Here is a 19,509-nt window from a genome sequence, read left to right as displayed (position 1 = left end):
TTTTCAGTGCCACTGTAACTTCGAACGGTCACTAAATGAATGGTTGTAAGTTGAGGACTACCTGTAATACCAGAGGAAAAAGCCAAAGCAACAAGAGAGCAATTTGAGGGTACACAGAGAAGGCTTCAGCTGTGCAATCACAACTTTCATCCTGACTTTTTTTGTCCCCCCCCCCCCCCATGGCTCTGCTTTGAGTTGTACAAGGGACTTATTTGACCCATTTGTAATGAGTTGCTCCCACAATCACTGTTTTTCTTCAGTGCTCTCACAACTTTTTCATCAAAGTTTTCTATGAAACTATACTTAATTCATTTTCTTTATTTTTACCAGGCAATCTTAATGCAGATACAGATATATTCCATGTTAGGAGATCTTCTGCAGAGATTCTTTGTTCTGTGTCAGCAGCATCTGATACTTGGGGGGTTGAGGTTGGGGGAATTCCCCTCCTTATGGTTATTTCCTCTAAGGATTTTTTTTTTTTACTTCTGAAAGTGTTAGAATTGGTATTTTCCTCTTCTATATGGATGATGCCATTTTGGGCTTATTATAAGAGGCTCATATCTAAACATCAACTATGGGGGGCGGGGAATCAGTTATGTTTAGAGCCAGCAACATATAGCAAGGGACTAGTTGATTGATGGGGAGAAAGGAATAATGTAAATGCAAAGGGTGGGGAATAATTTCCAGAGATCATTTTAAGAGCAATTTTAAAAAACTGGCTCCTCTAAATTGTATGATTTGAGTGTACATTTTTCCATTTTTATGTGAGCTTCCCAAAATCTATAATTGGGACTGCAGTTATATGCTGTGAAATAAATCCTATTTGACAAAGGTTCTAAGTTGTTGCACATTGATTGTCCCTTTGATTTACAACTAATACCATGTTTTCTCGAAAATAAGACCCTGTCTATATTTTTTTTGAACCCTGAAATAAGTGCTTCGCCTTATTGCCATGCGCTCAAAAGCCTGATTGGGCTTATTATCAGGGGATGTCTTATTTTGGGGGAAACAGGGTATAAAAAAAGGTTTCCTATATTCAGTTGGAGGTACATTTACAAGATGGTTAGAAACATCCCCAGTATAATTACATCAGTTCTCAACAAATAAAGTTCAGGAGCTTCTCCCACTTATTTCTACTCTCCACTTAGGGAAGGAGAATATTTGCACTGCAATACGGAAATTCTATTGAATGGAAATTAAACTTTCCTTGGGATGACCTGCTAAATCAAGTCTACTAATAATGCTCCTCAAAAGGCCTGGTTCATTGTACAAAAGCCTGGCTACCCAAATAATGCTCATATTCATGGACTGCTATGTTCCTCTTTTGCTTCAACATAAAGAACAATAACAAAAAAAGAAGTCTTTGGCTCCTTGTGATTATGCTTGAATGAAATCAGCATGTATTTAGAGGAGATTATCTCAGTGGCAGGAAGTTGCAAGCTGGCTGTGTGTTTGGTTCTTGCAACCATTCTTTCTCAACCCAACCTGTTCTCATTTCCCTTACAACTAGCTGATTGAAACATTCCACATAAGATGGAAAAATAAGGCCATTGGTCAAAACTAACTGGTGATGTGCTGGTTTTCTTAACTACAGAAAACACTAATAAAGGCGAATATTTGTAGCTCAGGGTTGAAATTAGGGGTTCTTGATGCTCTCTGAGCTTGTGCTAGTAACTGATTATGTTACCTAGTTAGGTTATTGAAACATCTGTAAGAAAGTAATCAGGCTCAGAGAGCACAGAAGATCGCCCCCCCCCACCTTGAAACACTAAATTAAATAAAACTTTCTTTGATCAATGAGTGACAACATCCATGTGAATAAGATTTTCTTGGCTTCCAATACAGATTTACCAAATCATCTACTTTGAGTTGTAATCATCTCAAATTATAATTAATTAAACCCCTAGTTTAACCCTTTACCTTAGTCCTTTTGTTTGATTTGAGATTGCCTGAATATTGGTCTGCCAATTTTAATTTGCCTAAATGAATATATGCTTCACTTAATGGTGATTTGCTTAACAATGGCAAAAAAAAAGGTCATAAAATCAGGCACAACTCACTTAACTACCTCACTTAGTAATAGAATTTCTGGTTCCAACAGTGGTTGTAAGTTGAGGACTACCTGTATATCATCTCATGAATGTGAAAAAAATAATGTGAGATCAATAGTAGTATAGAAAATGAAATTAGGTCAGAAGTGGCATAGTTTCCTAGACAGTTTTGCTGTTCCTGTCCAAAAAAGGTAAATATCTGTATATTATCTCATCTCTTATTAGTACTTTTCTTGGCAGAGATGGATAAGACTGGAGGGGGGAGAGAAATATTTTATCTTTCATTTATCTAGAGGACCAGCCGATCATAAACATTTAAAATTTTATGCAACTGTGACATGAACAAGTGGCATAAAATATGTATGTCATCAAAAATCCTCAACAGTTAATTCCAAGAGATCTCCTTCTTCTCTTTTCCCACTATAAGCTCTGTCCAATGATCAACTGTTTTTCTCCTTTTTCCATTCTCTCCCCAAGCACTAATGCCCCCAACATTATCATTTCTTGGAAATGGTAATCCAAACTGGGGAAAGGCATTGCTACCAATGGCCAATTCAGATGATTCATCCAGAAAGGTATTGTGATTGTTGGGATGGAATGCTGATGAGGTCTCCAAGAGTAGCATTCCATCTCCCTTGGCAAAAGTCATCCCGTTGAAGGACCGAAGTTCCTTTCATTTTGACCTGAAAACCAACCTAAAACCAGCAGAAATGAATATATATATAAAAAATAAATTTTTTTTAAAATGCTTAAAAATCAGTCAATATTCACTTGAGCATCTTGCCCAGATCTCCTCTTTACAGCAACATTTTTCAATCTCAGCAGCTTTAAGACATGTGAACTTCATCTAGGAGAACTACAGATATTCCTCAATTTATGGCCACAATGGAGCCCAAAATTTCCATTGCTAAGCAAGACCATTGTTAAGTGATGTGTGCTCTATTTTATGACCATTTTGCCACAGTTGTTAAGCGAGTCACTGTAGGTATTATTGAATCATTTCGTTGTTAAGTGAATCTGGCTTCCTCTATTGACTTTGCTTGCCAGAAGCCAGCTGGGAAGGTTACAATTGGTGATCACATGATCCAGGGACAGTGCAAGATTTTTTGATCACATGACCATGGAGATAATCATGTCTGAAAAACAGTCATAAGTCATTTTTTTCAGTGCCACTGCAACTTTGAACAGCCCTTAAACGAACGGTTGTAAGTTGAGGACCACCTCTACTGCTTTACAAAATGCTCTGTGTTGGACTCATTGTAAATCTAGATTCAATCCAATGAATGAAGAGCTGGACTCACATATTGCGCTAGGCCACAATATGGTTGGGTTGGTTTCGTTTTGGCTTAATGCAGTGTAAGATTCAAGCACCATAGTTTAAAAATCATGGTTTATGTTTAGGGTGGGAAGGCAGATCCTAGTCTTAATCTCATGTCTTGATCAGAGCAACTCAAAAACTGAAATACAGGAACAATTGGTACATTTTAGCAGTGTAAATTCAGAAGGGGGTTAAAATCATAACGAAACATTCCAAAGTAATGCATTCAGAAAGAAATCAAGATGGGAAATAAGCCCTAAATTATTGGGGAATGCTCCATAGTGGCCTCATAGATGAGTCTAGTACTCCTCTTTCTAATTTTCAAAATCTCTTGGATATTAGGAATATGTGATTTTGAGACTCTACGGGAATTTCCATCTTAGCTGCTATTAATAGAAGCTGCACTGAAAGAAGCTGCTGGCATTCAAATTACCAGGCAATCAAAAAAACTGTCATAATATAGAAATCAATAGGTCTCCTCTATCTGATATGAAAAGGAAGAATTCCAGCTCTTTTCAGAGGAAACTCATAGCAAGAAAACATATAATGCATCATCATCGTGTTGATGTTCATAGATCTCGTATAGCATTTTCTTATCTTCCAGCTGACTTGCAGTTCAGCTCTATGTTGGATGTCTGCTTCCATGGCATCATTGCGTGATTGCGGAGATACAAGGTTTCGCTGATGTAGGAGGCATGGAGGTTCAAATCTGGCTTGGGCTGCAATCCTAATCTAGTGACAGAACATCAGAATTGAGGGGAGCAAGCTATCTTTGGGAAAGTCACTTTCATGTTTGAAGAATATAGAGTCCTAACCAGACCCTCTTTAAATGACCTTATAGAATGAACAGAACAATTTTGCATAAGATTATCTCTAATTCAGTTTAGTACTGTGCCATGCATAAATTTGTAGGTCATAATCAGAACTCTGGATTGGATCAGAATCTCCTAGCATCCAATGGAGTGACTTCAGAACAAGTGCTACATTATGGACTGTTATAGCTTCCAAGTCGTCTTCAAAAATAGTTTAGTGCGCTGCAGTGGTGAAGACATATGATAAGGATGTGGATCACCGTAACTTATATGTGGTGTTGGTTACTGCAAACTATGTAGATAACTAAGCATTACAAACATAGCAACTTCTGCTTGGGAGCTAGTTTGTAGATCTGTTTATTATTTTGCTGTACTGCATCTTTTAAGACATGTCCATCAAACGAAACCTCATTCAAAATTTACATAAGTGGTATGAAATAAGAGGACCTACCACAAACGGCTTTTGTAAATGGATCAATTGATAAACCAAAAAGCAGGGCAGCCTAACTCACCTGCAAATGTATCCCAAAGCAATCGGACTTAAAGTTGTCAATTTTGATGTGAGCTGATGAAATATTATAAAAATATCACAATTGCCAGAAGTAAACTCCTGCCAAAATGTCTGTTCTTCGGAAGTTAAAAAAGACTTTATCCAGATGATCAAAAAGCTTTATAGAATTGGGTGACAATATTATTAGTTGGTGCTTGACTTTGCTTAGAACAATTCTCTTCCTTGTTTTTCTGATATTTTCTGCTGTGTGCCCTAGGCAACAAAACCCACACCTTTTAGCCTTATTATATCATTTCATTGCCTCATTTGGGTGATAATTACTAAAAAGAAATGTGAATAATTTTTCAATTTAGTTTTTAAAAGCGCTAATGGTTTGTAATGAGAGTCCAGTTTAGGAATGATTAGGATTTTTGTGAGATGGTAAAACTTTCTTCACGTGATATATCAGGATTTAATTTTCCCCTTTGCTAAACTGGGTGTGGCCAGCCCGTGATTCATCTGGCCACCGGACTGGAAGTTTGACAGCCCTGCTCTAGGCTATACCAGTTGGGTCTCTGGGGCTATAGTGCAAGACATCTAGAGGGGAATAGGTTGCACTATGATATAGTGTTTTTCAAACTTGGCAACTTGAAGATATGGGGACTTCAACTCCCAATATTCGCCAGCCAACATGGCTAACTGGGGTATTCTGAGAATTAAAGTCCCTGCATCTTAAACTTATCAAGATTGAGAAACGCTGATACAGACATATGTAGGCCTCCCAATCTAATATTGGCCATACTTACCAATATTAGATTGTCTTCTACATCTATTAAAAAGTAGGATCTCCTGACTCCTAGTCGTTTTCACATAATTTAATGGACGGCAATGTGAAACTAGTTCACCATTGGTTTTTCTTGGGAATACTTCCAGTATACCATATAGCCCTAGAATATCTGGTGTTATTCCTTCCTCTCCCAAATACTAATCAACTCCAATCCTGATTATTCTTGAATCAACCAAAGCCAGCTAACCATTGATCATATGCAAACAAATGCAAATCCTAAAAGTATCTTATTGTAAAGTACTGGTAGCCCTCGATTTACAGCAGTTTGTTGAGTGATCATTCAAAGTTACAACGACACTGAAAAAAGTGATTTTCAGTGATCGTTTTTCATATTTGCGACCATTGCAGCATTTCCATGGTCAAATAATCAAAATTCAGATGCTTGGCAACTGGTTCATATTTATGACAGTTGCAGTGTCCCAGAGGTCATGTGATCACCTTCTGTGACCTTTTGACAAGCAAATTCAATGGAGGAAGCCAGATTACATGTTACTAACTTCACAGCTGTAACAATTCACTTAACAACTGTGGCAAGAAAGGCCGTAAAATGGGGCAAAACTCACTTAATAAATGAGCAACATCAATTGTGGTCATAAGTCAAGGACTATCTGTATGGTGCTAGACTACATACGGTGAACTCACTATAAGGGAAGGAATCTTTGACATGAGGATGTCCCCCTGGAAAATGAAGAGCAGACAGGAAAGGTTCCTTGAAAGTAAGATACCCATTTCCTGAGCCTCCAACAAATCTACCGCAGGATATTGTTTAGGAAATTACTTAACTATTAAGATAGGTACCTGGCTATTTTTCAAAACGCTCTTTTAAAGCATCATGGAACAGAGCACTCCTTCTAAAAGAAGGAACATAACCTCCTAAATTTCAAATTAGCCGCACCAAACCACTGCAGTTAGCCACTCTTACTCCCCTCTGCCATTGATTTCTTTGAGGATCTGTTCGCTTTGACTTTTAATGCTTGAAAATAAATCCTGTCCCCACAATCACTGATGCATGATTTGCTTTCATTATTCTTGTCAGCACTTCTCAGGATCAGAACATTAAGAAATAAAAACAATATCATTCTTCTAGGGCGATGCCATTGACCTCTTCTGTACACCATACTCCAAGGGCAGAGACCGAATCAAATGTTTCCAAAAATAAGAGAAGGGATGTGGCGTGAACATTAGGAAAGACTTCTTGATGATATGAGATTAGAACAAACTGCTATTTTATTTTTAAAGATTCTTAAACAGCCTGGGTCCCTGATGTGCTAAGGGCCCCATTTCCTGGCTATGACATCCATAGTAACACTCTTACCTGGTGCCCATCTATATTTATTTTGTATTGTTTTAATCATTTAATAGGTTTTATGATGTAAGGCATGCAGAGTCACTTGTTGAGACTTTGAATACAACTCCAGGTATCAGAACTACTCTCCAGAACCATGCTAATACAGGTAATTCTTGACGTACAACCACAATCAGGGTGGATAAAAATCAATGATTTTTTTTAAAAAAATTAAAAAAAAACAGATTTTTTTTTATTTAAATCGGATTTTTTTGATTTAAATCGGATTTTTTTGATTTTTATCGAATTTATTTTAATAAAAAACTTTTGGGGTAAAAATCTATCGTAAGATAGTTTTCTATTTAAGATACATAAATAATTTAGTTTATTCAGCATGAAATGGAGCTTAGTTATGTAGCATGAGGCTGTATATTCTGCAACACTGGGACTATCGGTGAGTCAACAGTGGGTCAAAGGAGTAGCAGAGATGAGAGTTGCTCTTTAAAAATTATGATTTAAATCAAGTTGATTTAAATCAAGCCTTTTTACTAGTGATTTAAATCATGATTTAAATTGTGATTTAAATCAACTCGATTTAAATCAAATCCACCCTGACCACAATTGAGCCCAAAATTGCCATTGCTAAGAGAGACAGTTGTCAATTGAGTTTGGCCTCTTTTTATGACCTTTCTTGCCATAGTTGTTAAATGAATGACTGCAATTGTTAAATTAGTAACATGGTTGTTAAGTAAATCTGGCTTCCCCTTTGACTTTGCTTGTCAGGAGGTCACAAAAGATGATCACATGACCCTGGGACACTGCGACCGTCATAAATATGAGTTGGTTGGCAAGTGTCTGAATTTTGATCATGTGACTGTGGGGAATGCTTTAAATGGGCGTAAGTGAGAAACACAATTATGTCACTTTTTTTCAGTGCCATTGTAACTTCAAATGGTCACTGAACAAATTGTTGCAAGTCAAGGACTGACTATATATTTCTTGTGATGGGTGTTAAAATGTGTGCTGCATGATGGTCTTGAAAGATCAATTTTCTGGCAATCAGAATTGCAATAAATTGAAATAACCTAGGGAATAGAGAAACATTTTTGTATTGTTTTGACCCCCACAATTTGATTTTAAAGCACCCTGCCCATTACTGCTTCAAATATTTGTGGGCCTATTTCTATCTCTCCATTAAGAATCTCTTTAGTATCCCACTGCCTTCTCCCTGTAAAGGTACTTATTTGAAGCCATTTGCCAACTTGAAATCATCAGTTAAGTGTTTTTACAATGAGCTTAATGGATCCAACCACTTCCCACTTGTCCTTCATGTTTTTTTTTTAAATCAGACTTGTTTACCTACTTTTTAAACTACTGTATATTTATAAATCATGGTGAGGGGGAGAAATGCGGGATTCCTACTGCCATTGAGTGGTTTGAAGAAGTCTGGCTTGTACTTTTTTTAGGTTAAAAATTCCCTTAGAGAATAATTCATTTTAGCTTCTTGTTTATTTACATCAACATTCCCCATCCTGGAATTCTCATCTATTAAATACATTAGCTAGGAATTTGAGGAGTTGCAACTTCAACATTATTGAAGGAGCCAGTCTTGGGCTGAAGGCTTGCATCTTTTAAGAACCAACACTTAAGGGAAATGAATCAAAAGATGAATCTGGGCAAAAGAGATGGACAAAAGTTCCCCAGAATCTCTGAAAAAGCTCAGCCATATCATATGTTTTAGATAGGGGAAATTTATTAATGTATTAGTTAATGTTTTGGTTTATGTGTGTATGTGTTTGTGTCTGCCTCTTCAAGTTGGCTCCTGCTGACTGCCAGGACAAGTCCATGCAGTTTTCTTGGCAAGATTTTGCCATTGCCTCCTTCCTAGGGCTGATAAAGAATGACTGGCCCAAAGTCACCCATCTGATCTTGTGCCTAAGTTGTCCCTGTGGGTTTTACCCTGTTAACTGTGATCTACTTTAAGGGCACTGCTCATCTCTGTTTCTTCAGCCAAAGAGCCAGCATTATCAAGATGTTTCCATGGTCATGTGTCTGGCATGATATTATACCACAACAGAGAGCATACATTGAAACATGGAAAGCTGTTGTGCCCAAGACAGAATTAGAATTCACGGCTTCCCTGTTTCTAGCTTGGTGCCTTAACCACTGCACCAAACTGGCTCTCTATCAAGTAATTTTTCTGATCCCATCTATTTCCTTATCCTGACCATGCTCAACTTTTAAAGTATGGACTCTGATAAAGCAATGAAAAGCTGCTGGTGACCTCTAGCCTTCAAAAGATTGAACTATTATACAGTAACATATTAATTAACTAATGTTTACATAGCCAAAACTAATTCATGGCCTCCAAAATTTGCATGGATCTACCAACAGCCAGTAAAAACCTACTCAATTCTACTTGTTTTATAGATTTGGCTTGCCCAAAGTCATGCAGAATCTTAAATGAAATTCTGAATGACAGTTTCTGGGCTAAGATCCCAGTTTCCAGCCACCTAGGATTATTGATGGACTCAGCCATCTAGATTCTGCAGTGACAGCATCATTCTTAAATTAACTATTCAGAAGGAGAAAAAAAGAACAGTTTTCACTATTTTCTCTTGGTTTTCAGTTTCTTTCTTATAAAAGTAAAAGATTAGTCTCTTACAGACCTGCCTGTATTTGTTATCACAACAAATCACAATCGCTTTTCTACACCAGGCCTGGGCACTTGAATACATCTGGCAAGATCCATGATGGCGAACCTATCCCATGCGTGCCGGAAGTGGCATGCAGAGCCATCTATCTGGGCATGAGCCGATTGCTTTTCTGGGCTCTGACACGTGCCTGTGTGCTGGCCAGCTGATTTTCACGCATGAGTACCGGAAACCAGAAGCACAGCTTCCCGGCACGCGCATGTGTGCCGGTTATCTTCCCTTCCGGTTTGCAGTGCTTCGACACCACTCGGTACCGAAAAGGTTCACCAGCACTGGGCTAGATCATGTACTAAAGAACTTTAGTGAAATCTTACCATAATGATACAAATTAGAAAGTCCTCAAGGGATCATTTCTCCAATGGATTCTAGGAATTGGATTTCCCAGAGTACCCTTATGACCGAATCTAAAAAGGATCAGAAATTCTGTAGAAAGTTTAGCAATCTTTGCGATATGTGATGAATTTTATCTTACGCGCAGGAAAGTTGCCTGAGACATGGAAAGGTACATATATAACATTAATACTCAAAGCGTCCCTTGGGAGTTGGGTGGCATAGAAATGCGACAAAATAAATAAATAAATAAATAAAGACGGACAGGATTTGACTTTCACAAGGAATTATAGACCAATATCTCTACTTATATTGTTCAATCTATTTTCAATAGATTGAAAATAATATTACAACTTATTCATGAAGATCGATCTGAGTTTTTATCGAAAAGACAAATATTACAACAGCCTTGTACGTTTGATATTTTGAACAGCACAATGAAAAATAACTTGCATTATGTGTTTTGTGTTAGGCAGGAAAGTTTTCACAATTTGAACTGGACTTTTTATTCAAAATTTTGAACTTTGGGGAGAATTTTATAAAATTGACAAAGTTGAATTATACTTCACAAAGGCACATATAATGTAGATTCATCTAAACTGTGCAATACAAAAAGGAACAAGGCAGGGTTTTCCATTGTCTCCTATTTTGTTTATTCCAGCTTTAGAAATATTAAGCAGAGACATAAAACAAGAGAAGATTAAGGATATAATTTTGTAAAAAAAAAAAACACCTTAGAAATTAAGAGCCTTTGTAGATGATTCTGGTTCTTATCTTAGAGGACCCTTTAAATGAAATTGAAACTATAATGGGAAAATTTGATGGATTTGCAGATTTTAAGATCAATAAACAGAAGACAAAGATGTTAACAGAAAATATGAATACCCTGATCAAATAGAATTGATGAATAATATGGAGTTTAAGGTTGAGAAGATGAAATGTTTGAGTATTAATATTGTTCTGGATTGAGAACGGCAGATAAGAGACCAAGATAAGCAACACGGTTTATTCACAGCAACAAGCACAAGGGTTAAAATGTAACCTAACCTCGGTCGTGCGCAGCCGCTATTTATATTGCAGCTGGGCTCGCACGGCCAATAAAACACTTTAAAACATTCACACCTCCCGCTATCAGCTTAGCCGATCAGGAAGCCTCCCGTTGCTGGGCGGCCGCTCATCAGATCGTAACACTCCTCCCCCTTTAGATAGTACAATAATCGTCCAGATAACCCGGGCGCCTACATATATGCCCGGACCGGCGCAAATCGCCGTCCAAGCGATCAGGGGGTGACGCCGTCTCCGGTACTTCCTGAGATGTCATAGACGGAGGTAGCTGGTCTGAAGACGGTGGAATATTTGATGATCGTGCAAGAACATCTACGGGTACCTCTGGCAATGAAGGAGCTGTAATTACAACAGGTGAACGTGAAGACCCCAATGACGGAGCCTCTAGAATACTATTGTCCACCGGATCAGCCGTCGGAAGTGCACTAAACATATCCGGCTCCTCGTTACCCCGGGTCCGAGCCGTAATGCGACTCCTTAGCTGGTCTATATGGCGCCGCCAAATCCGGCCATCCTCAAGTTCGACCCTGTAAGAACGGGGTCCCGTGACTAAAATAATACGTCCAGGAAGCCACAAAGGATCACCCCCATAATTCCTGGCATAAACGCCATCACCAACCCCGAACACCCGGGGCCGGCTAGAGGAATCCACGGGTGCCTCAGGTGTATAGTCCGGATGTAGCCTATCTTACACAGTCCTTAGTTGCCGGCCCATAAGAAGTTCGGCCGGGCTACGATTGGATACCGGGCACGGGGTCGAGTGCTGCGCCAAAAGGTACCGCTCCACCTTCTCTTGCCAATCACCGGGGCCGAAACGGGCCAAAGCGTCCTTGGCTGAGCGGACAGCCCTCTCCGCGCAGCCATTACTGGACGGATGATAAGGTGCCACTAAGGCGTGACGAATACCCAACCCCATCAAAAACATCTGAAACGCTGCCGAAACAAATTGGGGTCCATTGTCTGAGACAATTACATCGGGAAGTCCATGTGTGGCAAATATGTTACGGAGAGCCTTGCTCACAGCGTCCGACGTGGTTGATGCCATACGAACAACCTCCACCCATTTAGAATACGCATCAACCACGATTAGAAAAGCCTGGCCCTGAACCGGCCCTGCTAGATCTATATGCAGCCTGGACCACGGATTCCTGGGTATCTCCCATTCCCTAGGTGTGGCAGCCGGGGGCCCTGGCCGGGATGGCTGACAAACTTGACACCTTGCTACCCAATCTATGATGGCCTGATCAAGCTTAGGCCACCAAACATAACTACGGCCTAAGGCCTTCATTCTCTCGATACCAGGATGGCTATCGTGCAGCCGTTTCAGAATAGTTGGCCGCAATACAGGGGGAACCACCACTCGGCAGCCCCACAAAAGGCACCCCGGGAAATAGAAAGCTTGTGTTGGCGGATGGAATATGGCTTAACCTCCGTGGGTAACGCCTCACGCGGCCATCCCCTACGCACCCAATCCATGACCTGTACAAGGGTAGGGTCCTTAGCGGAGTGTTTAGCTACATCCGCAGCCATCACAAGGGAAGGAACATCATCTATCAAAAGAACCAGCTGGTCCAGAACGGGATCCTCTACAGCCAAAGGAAGGGGGCAGCGGCTAAGGCCGTCCGCATTTCCCAAGGCGCTCCCAGGGCGATAAATTAACTGATTGTTATAGGCAGCCAAGAAAACAGACCACTGCACCAAACGTGGGGAGATAATCTGGGGAGTAGGCTTATCTCCGGCCAGCAAGCCCAAAAGTGGCTTGTGATCCGTAACTAATTGAAAGGAACGGCCGTAAATATAATCGTGGAACCGCTTTACGGCGGCCACGAGTGCCAACGCTTCTTTATCCAGTTGACTATAATTCCTCTCTGTCATCGACAGAGTTGTGGAATAATAGGCAACTGGAGCTTCAGACCCGTTGGGTAAAACATGATTCAGCACAGCGCCGATGCCATATGGGGAGGCATCGCAAATCACGGTGAGGGGTATATGGTCACTATACTGGACCAACACGGCATCAGAAGTAAGTAAATCTTTAACAGCTCTGAAAGCAGTAGCTTGGGCTTGCCCCCACTTCCAGGGGGCCGTTCTGTCCAATAGCCAATGGAGTGGTTCCGCCACAGACGCCTTATGCGGCAAAAATATGCTATAGAAATTAAGCAGGCCCAGAAAAGCCTGAAGCTCAGCCCTACATGATGGCATTGGAGCATTCTTTATGGCATCGATCTTAGAAGGTGTAGGATGAATGCCAAACTTATCAACAAGGAACCCTAAAAATTCGACTTGGGGAACACCAAACTTACACTTAGATTTTTTAAGTTTCAGGCCCTTTTGTTGAAATCTGCGTAGCACCTGGCGAACACGTTCGACGAGGTCGTGTTTGGTGGTAGCCGAGATCAAAACATCATCGAAATAAGGAACGACGCCAGGGATTCCCTGGAGCAACCGCTCCATAAGGCTCTGAAAAATGCCGGGAGCTACGCAGACCCCAAATTGTAATCGGTGGCACTTAAAAGCGCTCCGATGCGTGACAATTGTTTGGGCAGCGGCCGTGGCGTCATCAACAGGAAGCTGTTGATACGCCTGGGACATATCCAATTTAGCAAAAATAGACCCTTGACCCAAAGAATGTAAGAGGTGTTGAACTACCGGGACCGGATACGGGTGGGCCTGAAGGCCCGATTAAGGGTACACTTAAAGTCACCACAAATACAGATGGAACCATCCGGCTTAGTGGGGATAACAATAGGGGTCTCCCATCGAGAATGATCTGTAGGCTCAAGTACACCCTGAGCCAGCAACTTATCTATCTCCACATCCACCTTAGGGCGAAGGGCAAAAGGAACCCGTCGGGGCTTAAGGCGTATAGGTGGCACCTGGGGGTCTAAATTAAGAGATATGGGGGTACCCTTATATTTACCCAAGGTGCCGTCGAAAACCTCAGCGAACTCTGTTACATCACTAGACGTGGTATGGATGCCGGCAATGGAAAGCCCCAACGCCCCGAACCAGTCTAAACCCAAAAGGCTAGGGAGCCTGCCCTTGACTACCAAAAGTGGGAGGGGACCTGCAAACTCCCCCCACTCCACCATAAACTGGCTGCAACCCAAAATGGGAATGCCATTTCCTTGGTAGTCGTGGAGACGAGTAGAACAGGGTTGCAAACGGTCACAAGTGAAGGACGGCACCAGCTCTTTAAGGGTCTGCCAGGCGATGATGGACTTAGATGAACCAGTATCCACTTCCATCCTGCACAGTTTTCCTTCGATACGAACAATCAGAAAGATCTTCTTGTGATCCGAGACAGCATGGCTGCCAGACGAGAGAAGATCACAGCGGGAAATAGTGAAACAAGAGTCCTGAGGACCGTTGAACCCTTCCCGGCCTAATTTAATGGAAGATGGTACGCCCGTGACGTCCGCAGAGGATCTCGAACGGCAAACCTTTGCCAGGTGACCTTTCTTTCCACAGTGGCGGCAAATGGCATTTCGAAAACGGCAAAAAGCACGAGGATGTGAATCTCCACAACCCAAACAAAACGCTGGAGCCTGTCCTTTGGAGGGTGGGCATCGATTGAAAACCGACGCCTTGAGGCGGTCCACCTCCTCTTCGCTATCAGCAACGGTATCAGAGCGTTCGTAAGACTCCCCTAGCTGTATGGCTGCACAACGAGAGGCCGGTGGAACATGCAGGAAGTTTCGAATTTCCGCCGCAGACCGGTCAGACATCTCAAACGCAGCCGCTTCCTCAACAGCAGTCTCCAAATTGATGACAGATTTGGCCAAAAGGCGGCGCTGCAACCGCAAATCGCGCACGCCACAAACTAGTTGCTCGAGGAGGGAGTCATCAAGGTTTTCAAACTCACAATTTATCGCCTCAGTCCAAAGGGCGGCAAGATAGTCATTAATGGACTCCCCTTCCTTTTGCACCCGTTGTCGAAACATGAAACGGCGAAAAATGCGGGAAGGTGTGGGTGCATAATGGCCCTTCAATTTAGCCAGCAAAGTAGGCCAAGAAACGGTGGACAGCTGTTGGGGAGCTACAAGCGCCCGCGCCGTTGCAAAAATCTGCAGCCCACACGCGTTGAGAAAATGGGCTCGCTTCCGGTCATTGGAAAAGTCAGTATAGTCATTTGCCTGCAAAAAACACTCGGAACGCTCAATATAAGCATCCCAAGTTTCTGCGCTGGGCACAAAAGGCATAAAGATAGCCAAATTACTCATTAGAAAGAGTTGCAGGCCCACAAGGAATGAGAGAGAAGAGGAAAAAAATGTTTGCCTCATGTAGTTACCTTCCGAAATACCAACAACAAAACAATTCTTCTCTCATGGCCGTACTCAGTGGGAGTCATCCATCCTCGTCGCCAGTGTTCTGGATTGAGAACGGCGGATAAGAACCAAGATAAGCAACGCGGTTTATTCACAGCAACAAGCACAAGGGTTAAAATGTAACCTAAACTCGGTCGTGCGCAGCCGCTATTTATATTGCAGCTGGGCTCGCACGGCCAATAAAACACTTTAAAACATTCACACCTCCCGCCGGCCGAGCTATCAGCTCAGCCGATCAGGAAGCCTCCCGTTGCTGGGCGGCCGCTCATCAGATCGTAACAAATATGATAAATATGATCTGTATATTGTTTCAAAATAATTATGTTAAGATTTGGATTGTAATAAACAAATAATATTTAAATTGTACATCAGATGTCAAAACTGGTATTGTCTAAAATTAAAAAAAACATTTTAAGCAAGACATTCATGGATGGTGGTTTCATCCATCTTAATATATAAAATGGATGAAACCACCATCCATGAATGTCTTGCTTAAAATGTTTTTTTTAATTTTAGACAATACCAGTTTTGACATCTGATGTACAATTTAAATAGTGCCCAAAAAAAACATAACTAAATTTATATTGCATTGCATTGTATAGCAGAAGGAAAACATAATTTAAATAAAAGATATTGCAAGAGGCAGAGGAAAAAGGAGAATTGGGCTTACCCGATTGGGAAATTATATTTTGCAGCCTACTGTTTGGTCTGGATGAAACAATGGATGTTGCTAAGAAACAGGAAGCTTTCGGAGTTAGAAGGGCATGATTTGAGATTTGGGTGATACAAATATCTATGGTATAATAAAGCTGGGGTTAATGTAGATTTAAAAATTGTTTTGTTTGATATGCCATAACAGATATCAATCTAGGCTATGCCTGAAAATACCTTTGTGACTCTCAGCACAGAAAGTATTTTACAGAAATTATTACTAAACACAAATGGTTGATTTACTCTGATATATTAGAATTTTGTCAGGAAGAATGTAGAATAAAAAAACCAGAGAAGAACTAGTGGTAGAAGTATATGTCAATGGTATCTGTATGTACAATTGTCCCAAAGATGTTTTTTGTTTTTTTAAAGACAACTGGACTTTGTTTTCCTTGAAGACATTTTGCTTCTCATCCAAGAAGTGAAACATTTTCAAGGAAAAAGAAAGTCCGCTTACCTTTAAAAAAAAGAGAAATAAAAGAACCTTTGGGACAGCCGTGATCTAGATGACTGAGAATCTCCATAGACATGTATGTGTAATTGTTAGAAAGATTTAAAGTGCTTAAAACAGTGCATGGTTTTGAATAACGTAAGACTGAATTCGAAATGGAACTGGGTACAAGTGATGATTATATTATTATTAAATGTATACACTTTTATTGAAATACGAAACAAAAGAACACATGAAAGAATGTAGGATAAAATGGGCTTTAAAATGTCATAGTGTACCTATGGATCAATAGGAGAATATGTGGTGAAAGGTCTGAAATTTATGCTATGTTATAGTCTTAAAAGAGAATTTTTATAAAATGAAACATCATTGACACATCACTGAAAAAACTTAACTGGAATGTATAAAGATTCTTCAAACATATGCTGGAAATATAACCAACAAGAAGGGACATTTTATCATGCTTGGTAGACATGTAAAATGCCAGAAAATTTTAGGCTCAATTGCATATAATAAACAGAAGATTTTAAAAAGTCATATACAACTGAAACTATTGGCTTTTGAGATTTGATGTAAAGCCGCTGGGGAAAAAAACTATGGAACTTTATGATAACTGCAGCAAATGGTTATATGCCCAAAGGCAGAAAGATTTGATTTTACCCTAAATCTTTGACCTATGGTCCAGGAAATTGCAGAGTTTAGACAATCTTCAGCATTATCTCTTGTTTTTATTTCTCAAACTCAGGGAGATATGAAACTCATATGTTGATGTTTGGAACAGTCTCTTGTAACTGATGAGGACAAAGAAATTGTAATATAATCTATGTAAGATAGAGTTGCTGCAAATAAAGAAATCTAGCACTGTGGAGGAAGATTTACAATTGGCTTTAGATAATTTCCATTCTCACTGATTCTCAGTGCAATTTCTGAGTGAACTCTAAAATGTCTATTAATCTCTGATGCCTTGAATGATATGGGACCAAATTACTTGTACTCAATCCAAGTCAGCCTATTCTGTTCTAAGATCTGTAATGGAAGCTCCTGTTTACTGTTCAGTACTAAGACTTGTCCAATTGGCAGAAGCAGGGTAGAAAGTGTCCTATGAGTTCATTACCATGCAAGGTTCAGCAATCTCCAGACCTTGAAGAATCAGAAATTATTTTTCTATAGCCATTTCTTATGGGATTGCATTGGTTTTCAGTTCTCAGTGTTCTTAAGGGATATGTTAGTTTTATTATTCCTGGCTTAGTACAAAACAATGATATGCAAGATAAAAAGGAAATAACAGCTGTGGAAAACTGGAAGAGGGGAAGCAGAGCAAGAAAGCACATATTGTTAAGCACTGAGATAGCAATATGCTCGGAAGAGGAGAAATGTTATAGAAATCCTGCTCCTTGTAATGTTTTTTAAGTTTATATGCTAAAACAAGATTTAAGAAAATTATTACAAGTTGATATTAGAGATGTGATCTGAACAATGCAAGAGAAGTAGAATGAATGTTGGTCTATTCTCAATCCTGCACTTCTGGAAGACTTCTGCACTTCTTTGTATTCATTTAACCCTGTCAGGGGTTCCGCATTGTTGTATGCTGGTAGGACTAAGAGAGTAGATTCCCTTGCTAATATAGTTAGATTTTTCTTTTTCCTGTATTATTTCACAGAAATGTTTTCATCTCTTTTCATATTAACCAGGGGGGCTTTCGCACAGGTATGCCTGGTGTGCCAGTTGCGCCCTTTCCTAGACCGGGATGCCCTCGCCACGGTCACTCATGCCTTTGTTACTTCTCGGTTAGATTACTGTAATGCCCTCTACATCGGGCTGCCCTTGGGATGCACCCGGAGGCTTCTAGAATGCGGCCGCGTGGGTTGTTACGGGAGCCTCTTGTTACTCCCATGTAACACCTCTCCTGCGCGAGCTGCACTGGCTGCCGATGGTCCTCCGGGTTCATTTCAAGGTGCTGGTGGTCACCTATAAAGCCCTACATGGCTTAGGCCCGGGGTACTTGCAGGACCATCTTCTGCCATCCTCCCATCGCCCTGTGCGCTCTCACAGAGCGGGCCTCCTCAGGGTGCCGTCAGTCAGACAATGTCGGCTGGCAGCCCCCAGGGGGAGAGCGTTCTCTGTGGGAGCGCCAACCCTCTGGAATGGTTTGCCCACCAGGCTTAGGACAGCCCCCGACCTCCTCTCCTTCTGCCTCAAACTGAAGATGTGGCTTTTTCATCAAATGGACTGACCCGTTGAGGGGGTTTTTTACATTGTAATAATTTTAATTAATTTTAATTGGATTTTAATTTATATTTAATTCATATTGTTGAATTTTTATCTTGTAAGCCGCCCTGAGTCCTTTGGGAGAAGGGCGGCATATAAACTGCAATAAAATAAAATAAAATAAATAAAACATACATCTATTCATTATAGCTGAAAAGAAGATACAAATGCTAAAGCATAGTAGCAAACAGAGGTTCTTCATCACTTTTTTTTTAAAGGCCCTCTCACTCCAAACCCTTTTGGAGGGTTTTGGCACAATCAATAAAAAGTAAAGATAAAAGAGTAAGTAAGTACAAGGAAGTGAGGGATCTCACTCTCCTTCACCAAAGGCCCAGGTGAAATACATTGTCTGCAGTTGAGGCACTCAATTCCTTACTTCTCAGTTTCTGCCTTTTGTACTCAGATTACAGTTGATGGATTTGATAGACCAAAAAACTACCTGTTGAGCAGGACAGCCCTGCTGGGAACTTCATACAAAAAAAGTTGCTGGATCTTGAGGCCTTCTATAAGAGGCACTTCCTTTCTGCACTACACTGAAATGAAAGTACAGTTTTGGGTGTGTGCATATACTGTATGTAGCACTTGGGCACTGTGAGAAGACATCAACAGGAAGTGGGTACTGTTTTGAAAGAAAAATGTGGCTTCCTAGCCTCCGGCCCCCAATTTGTAAAATTAAGAGGTACATTTGCCTCTGGGCTTATTATTTCCACTTCACAAATAAGACAAATTATTGTTAATAAACCGGTTTCCTAGGAATGTTTTTATCCATATGGAACTCAGTATACAAATTGCAAACAGGTTTAACTGACAACAACAACAACAACGCCATCAGGGCACTT

The 19,509-nt window shown here is 40.5% G+C and overlaps 1 protein-coding gene across 6 annotated transcripts in view; it reads right to left on the bottom strand.

Annotated features, from left to right (window-relative positions):
- Positions 1-19,509, bottom strand: part of FMNL1 (formin like 1) — a 93,846-nt gene that overhangs the window by 53,375 nt on the left and 20,962 nt on the right. The gene's annotated exons all lie outside the window — the stretch shown is intronic.

The sequence above is a fragment of the Pantherophis guttatus genome, chromosome 4 (assembly GCF_059756535.1).
Source record: "Pantherophis guttatus breed Tessera chromosome 4, ASM5975653v1, whole genome shotgun sequence".
Lineage (NCBI taxonomy): Eukaryota > Metazoa > Chordata > Lepidosauria > Squamata > Colubridae > Pantherophis > Pantherophis guttatus.
Note: the sequence above shows the minus strand (reverse complement) of the source record. Positions and strands in the feature narration are given on the sequence as shown.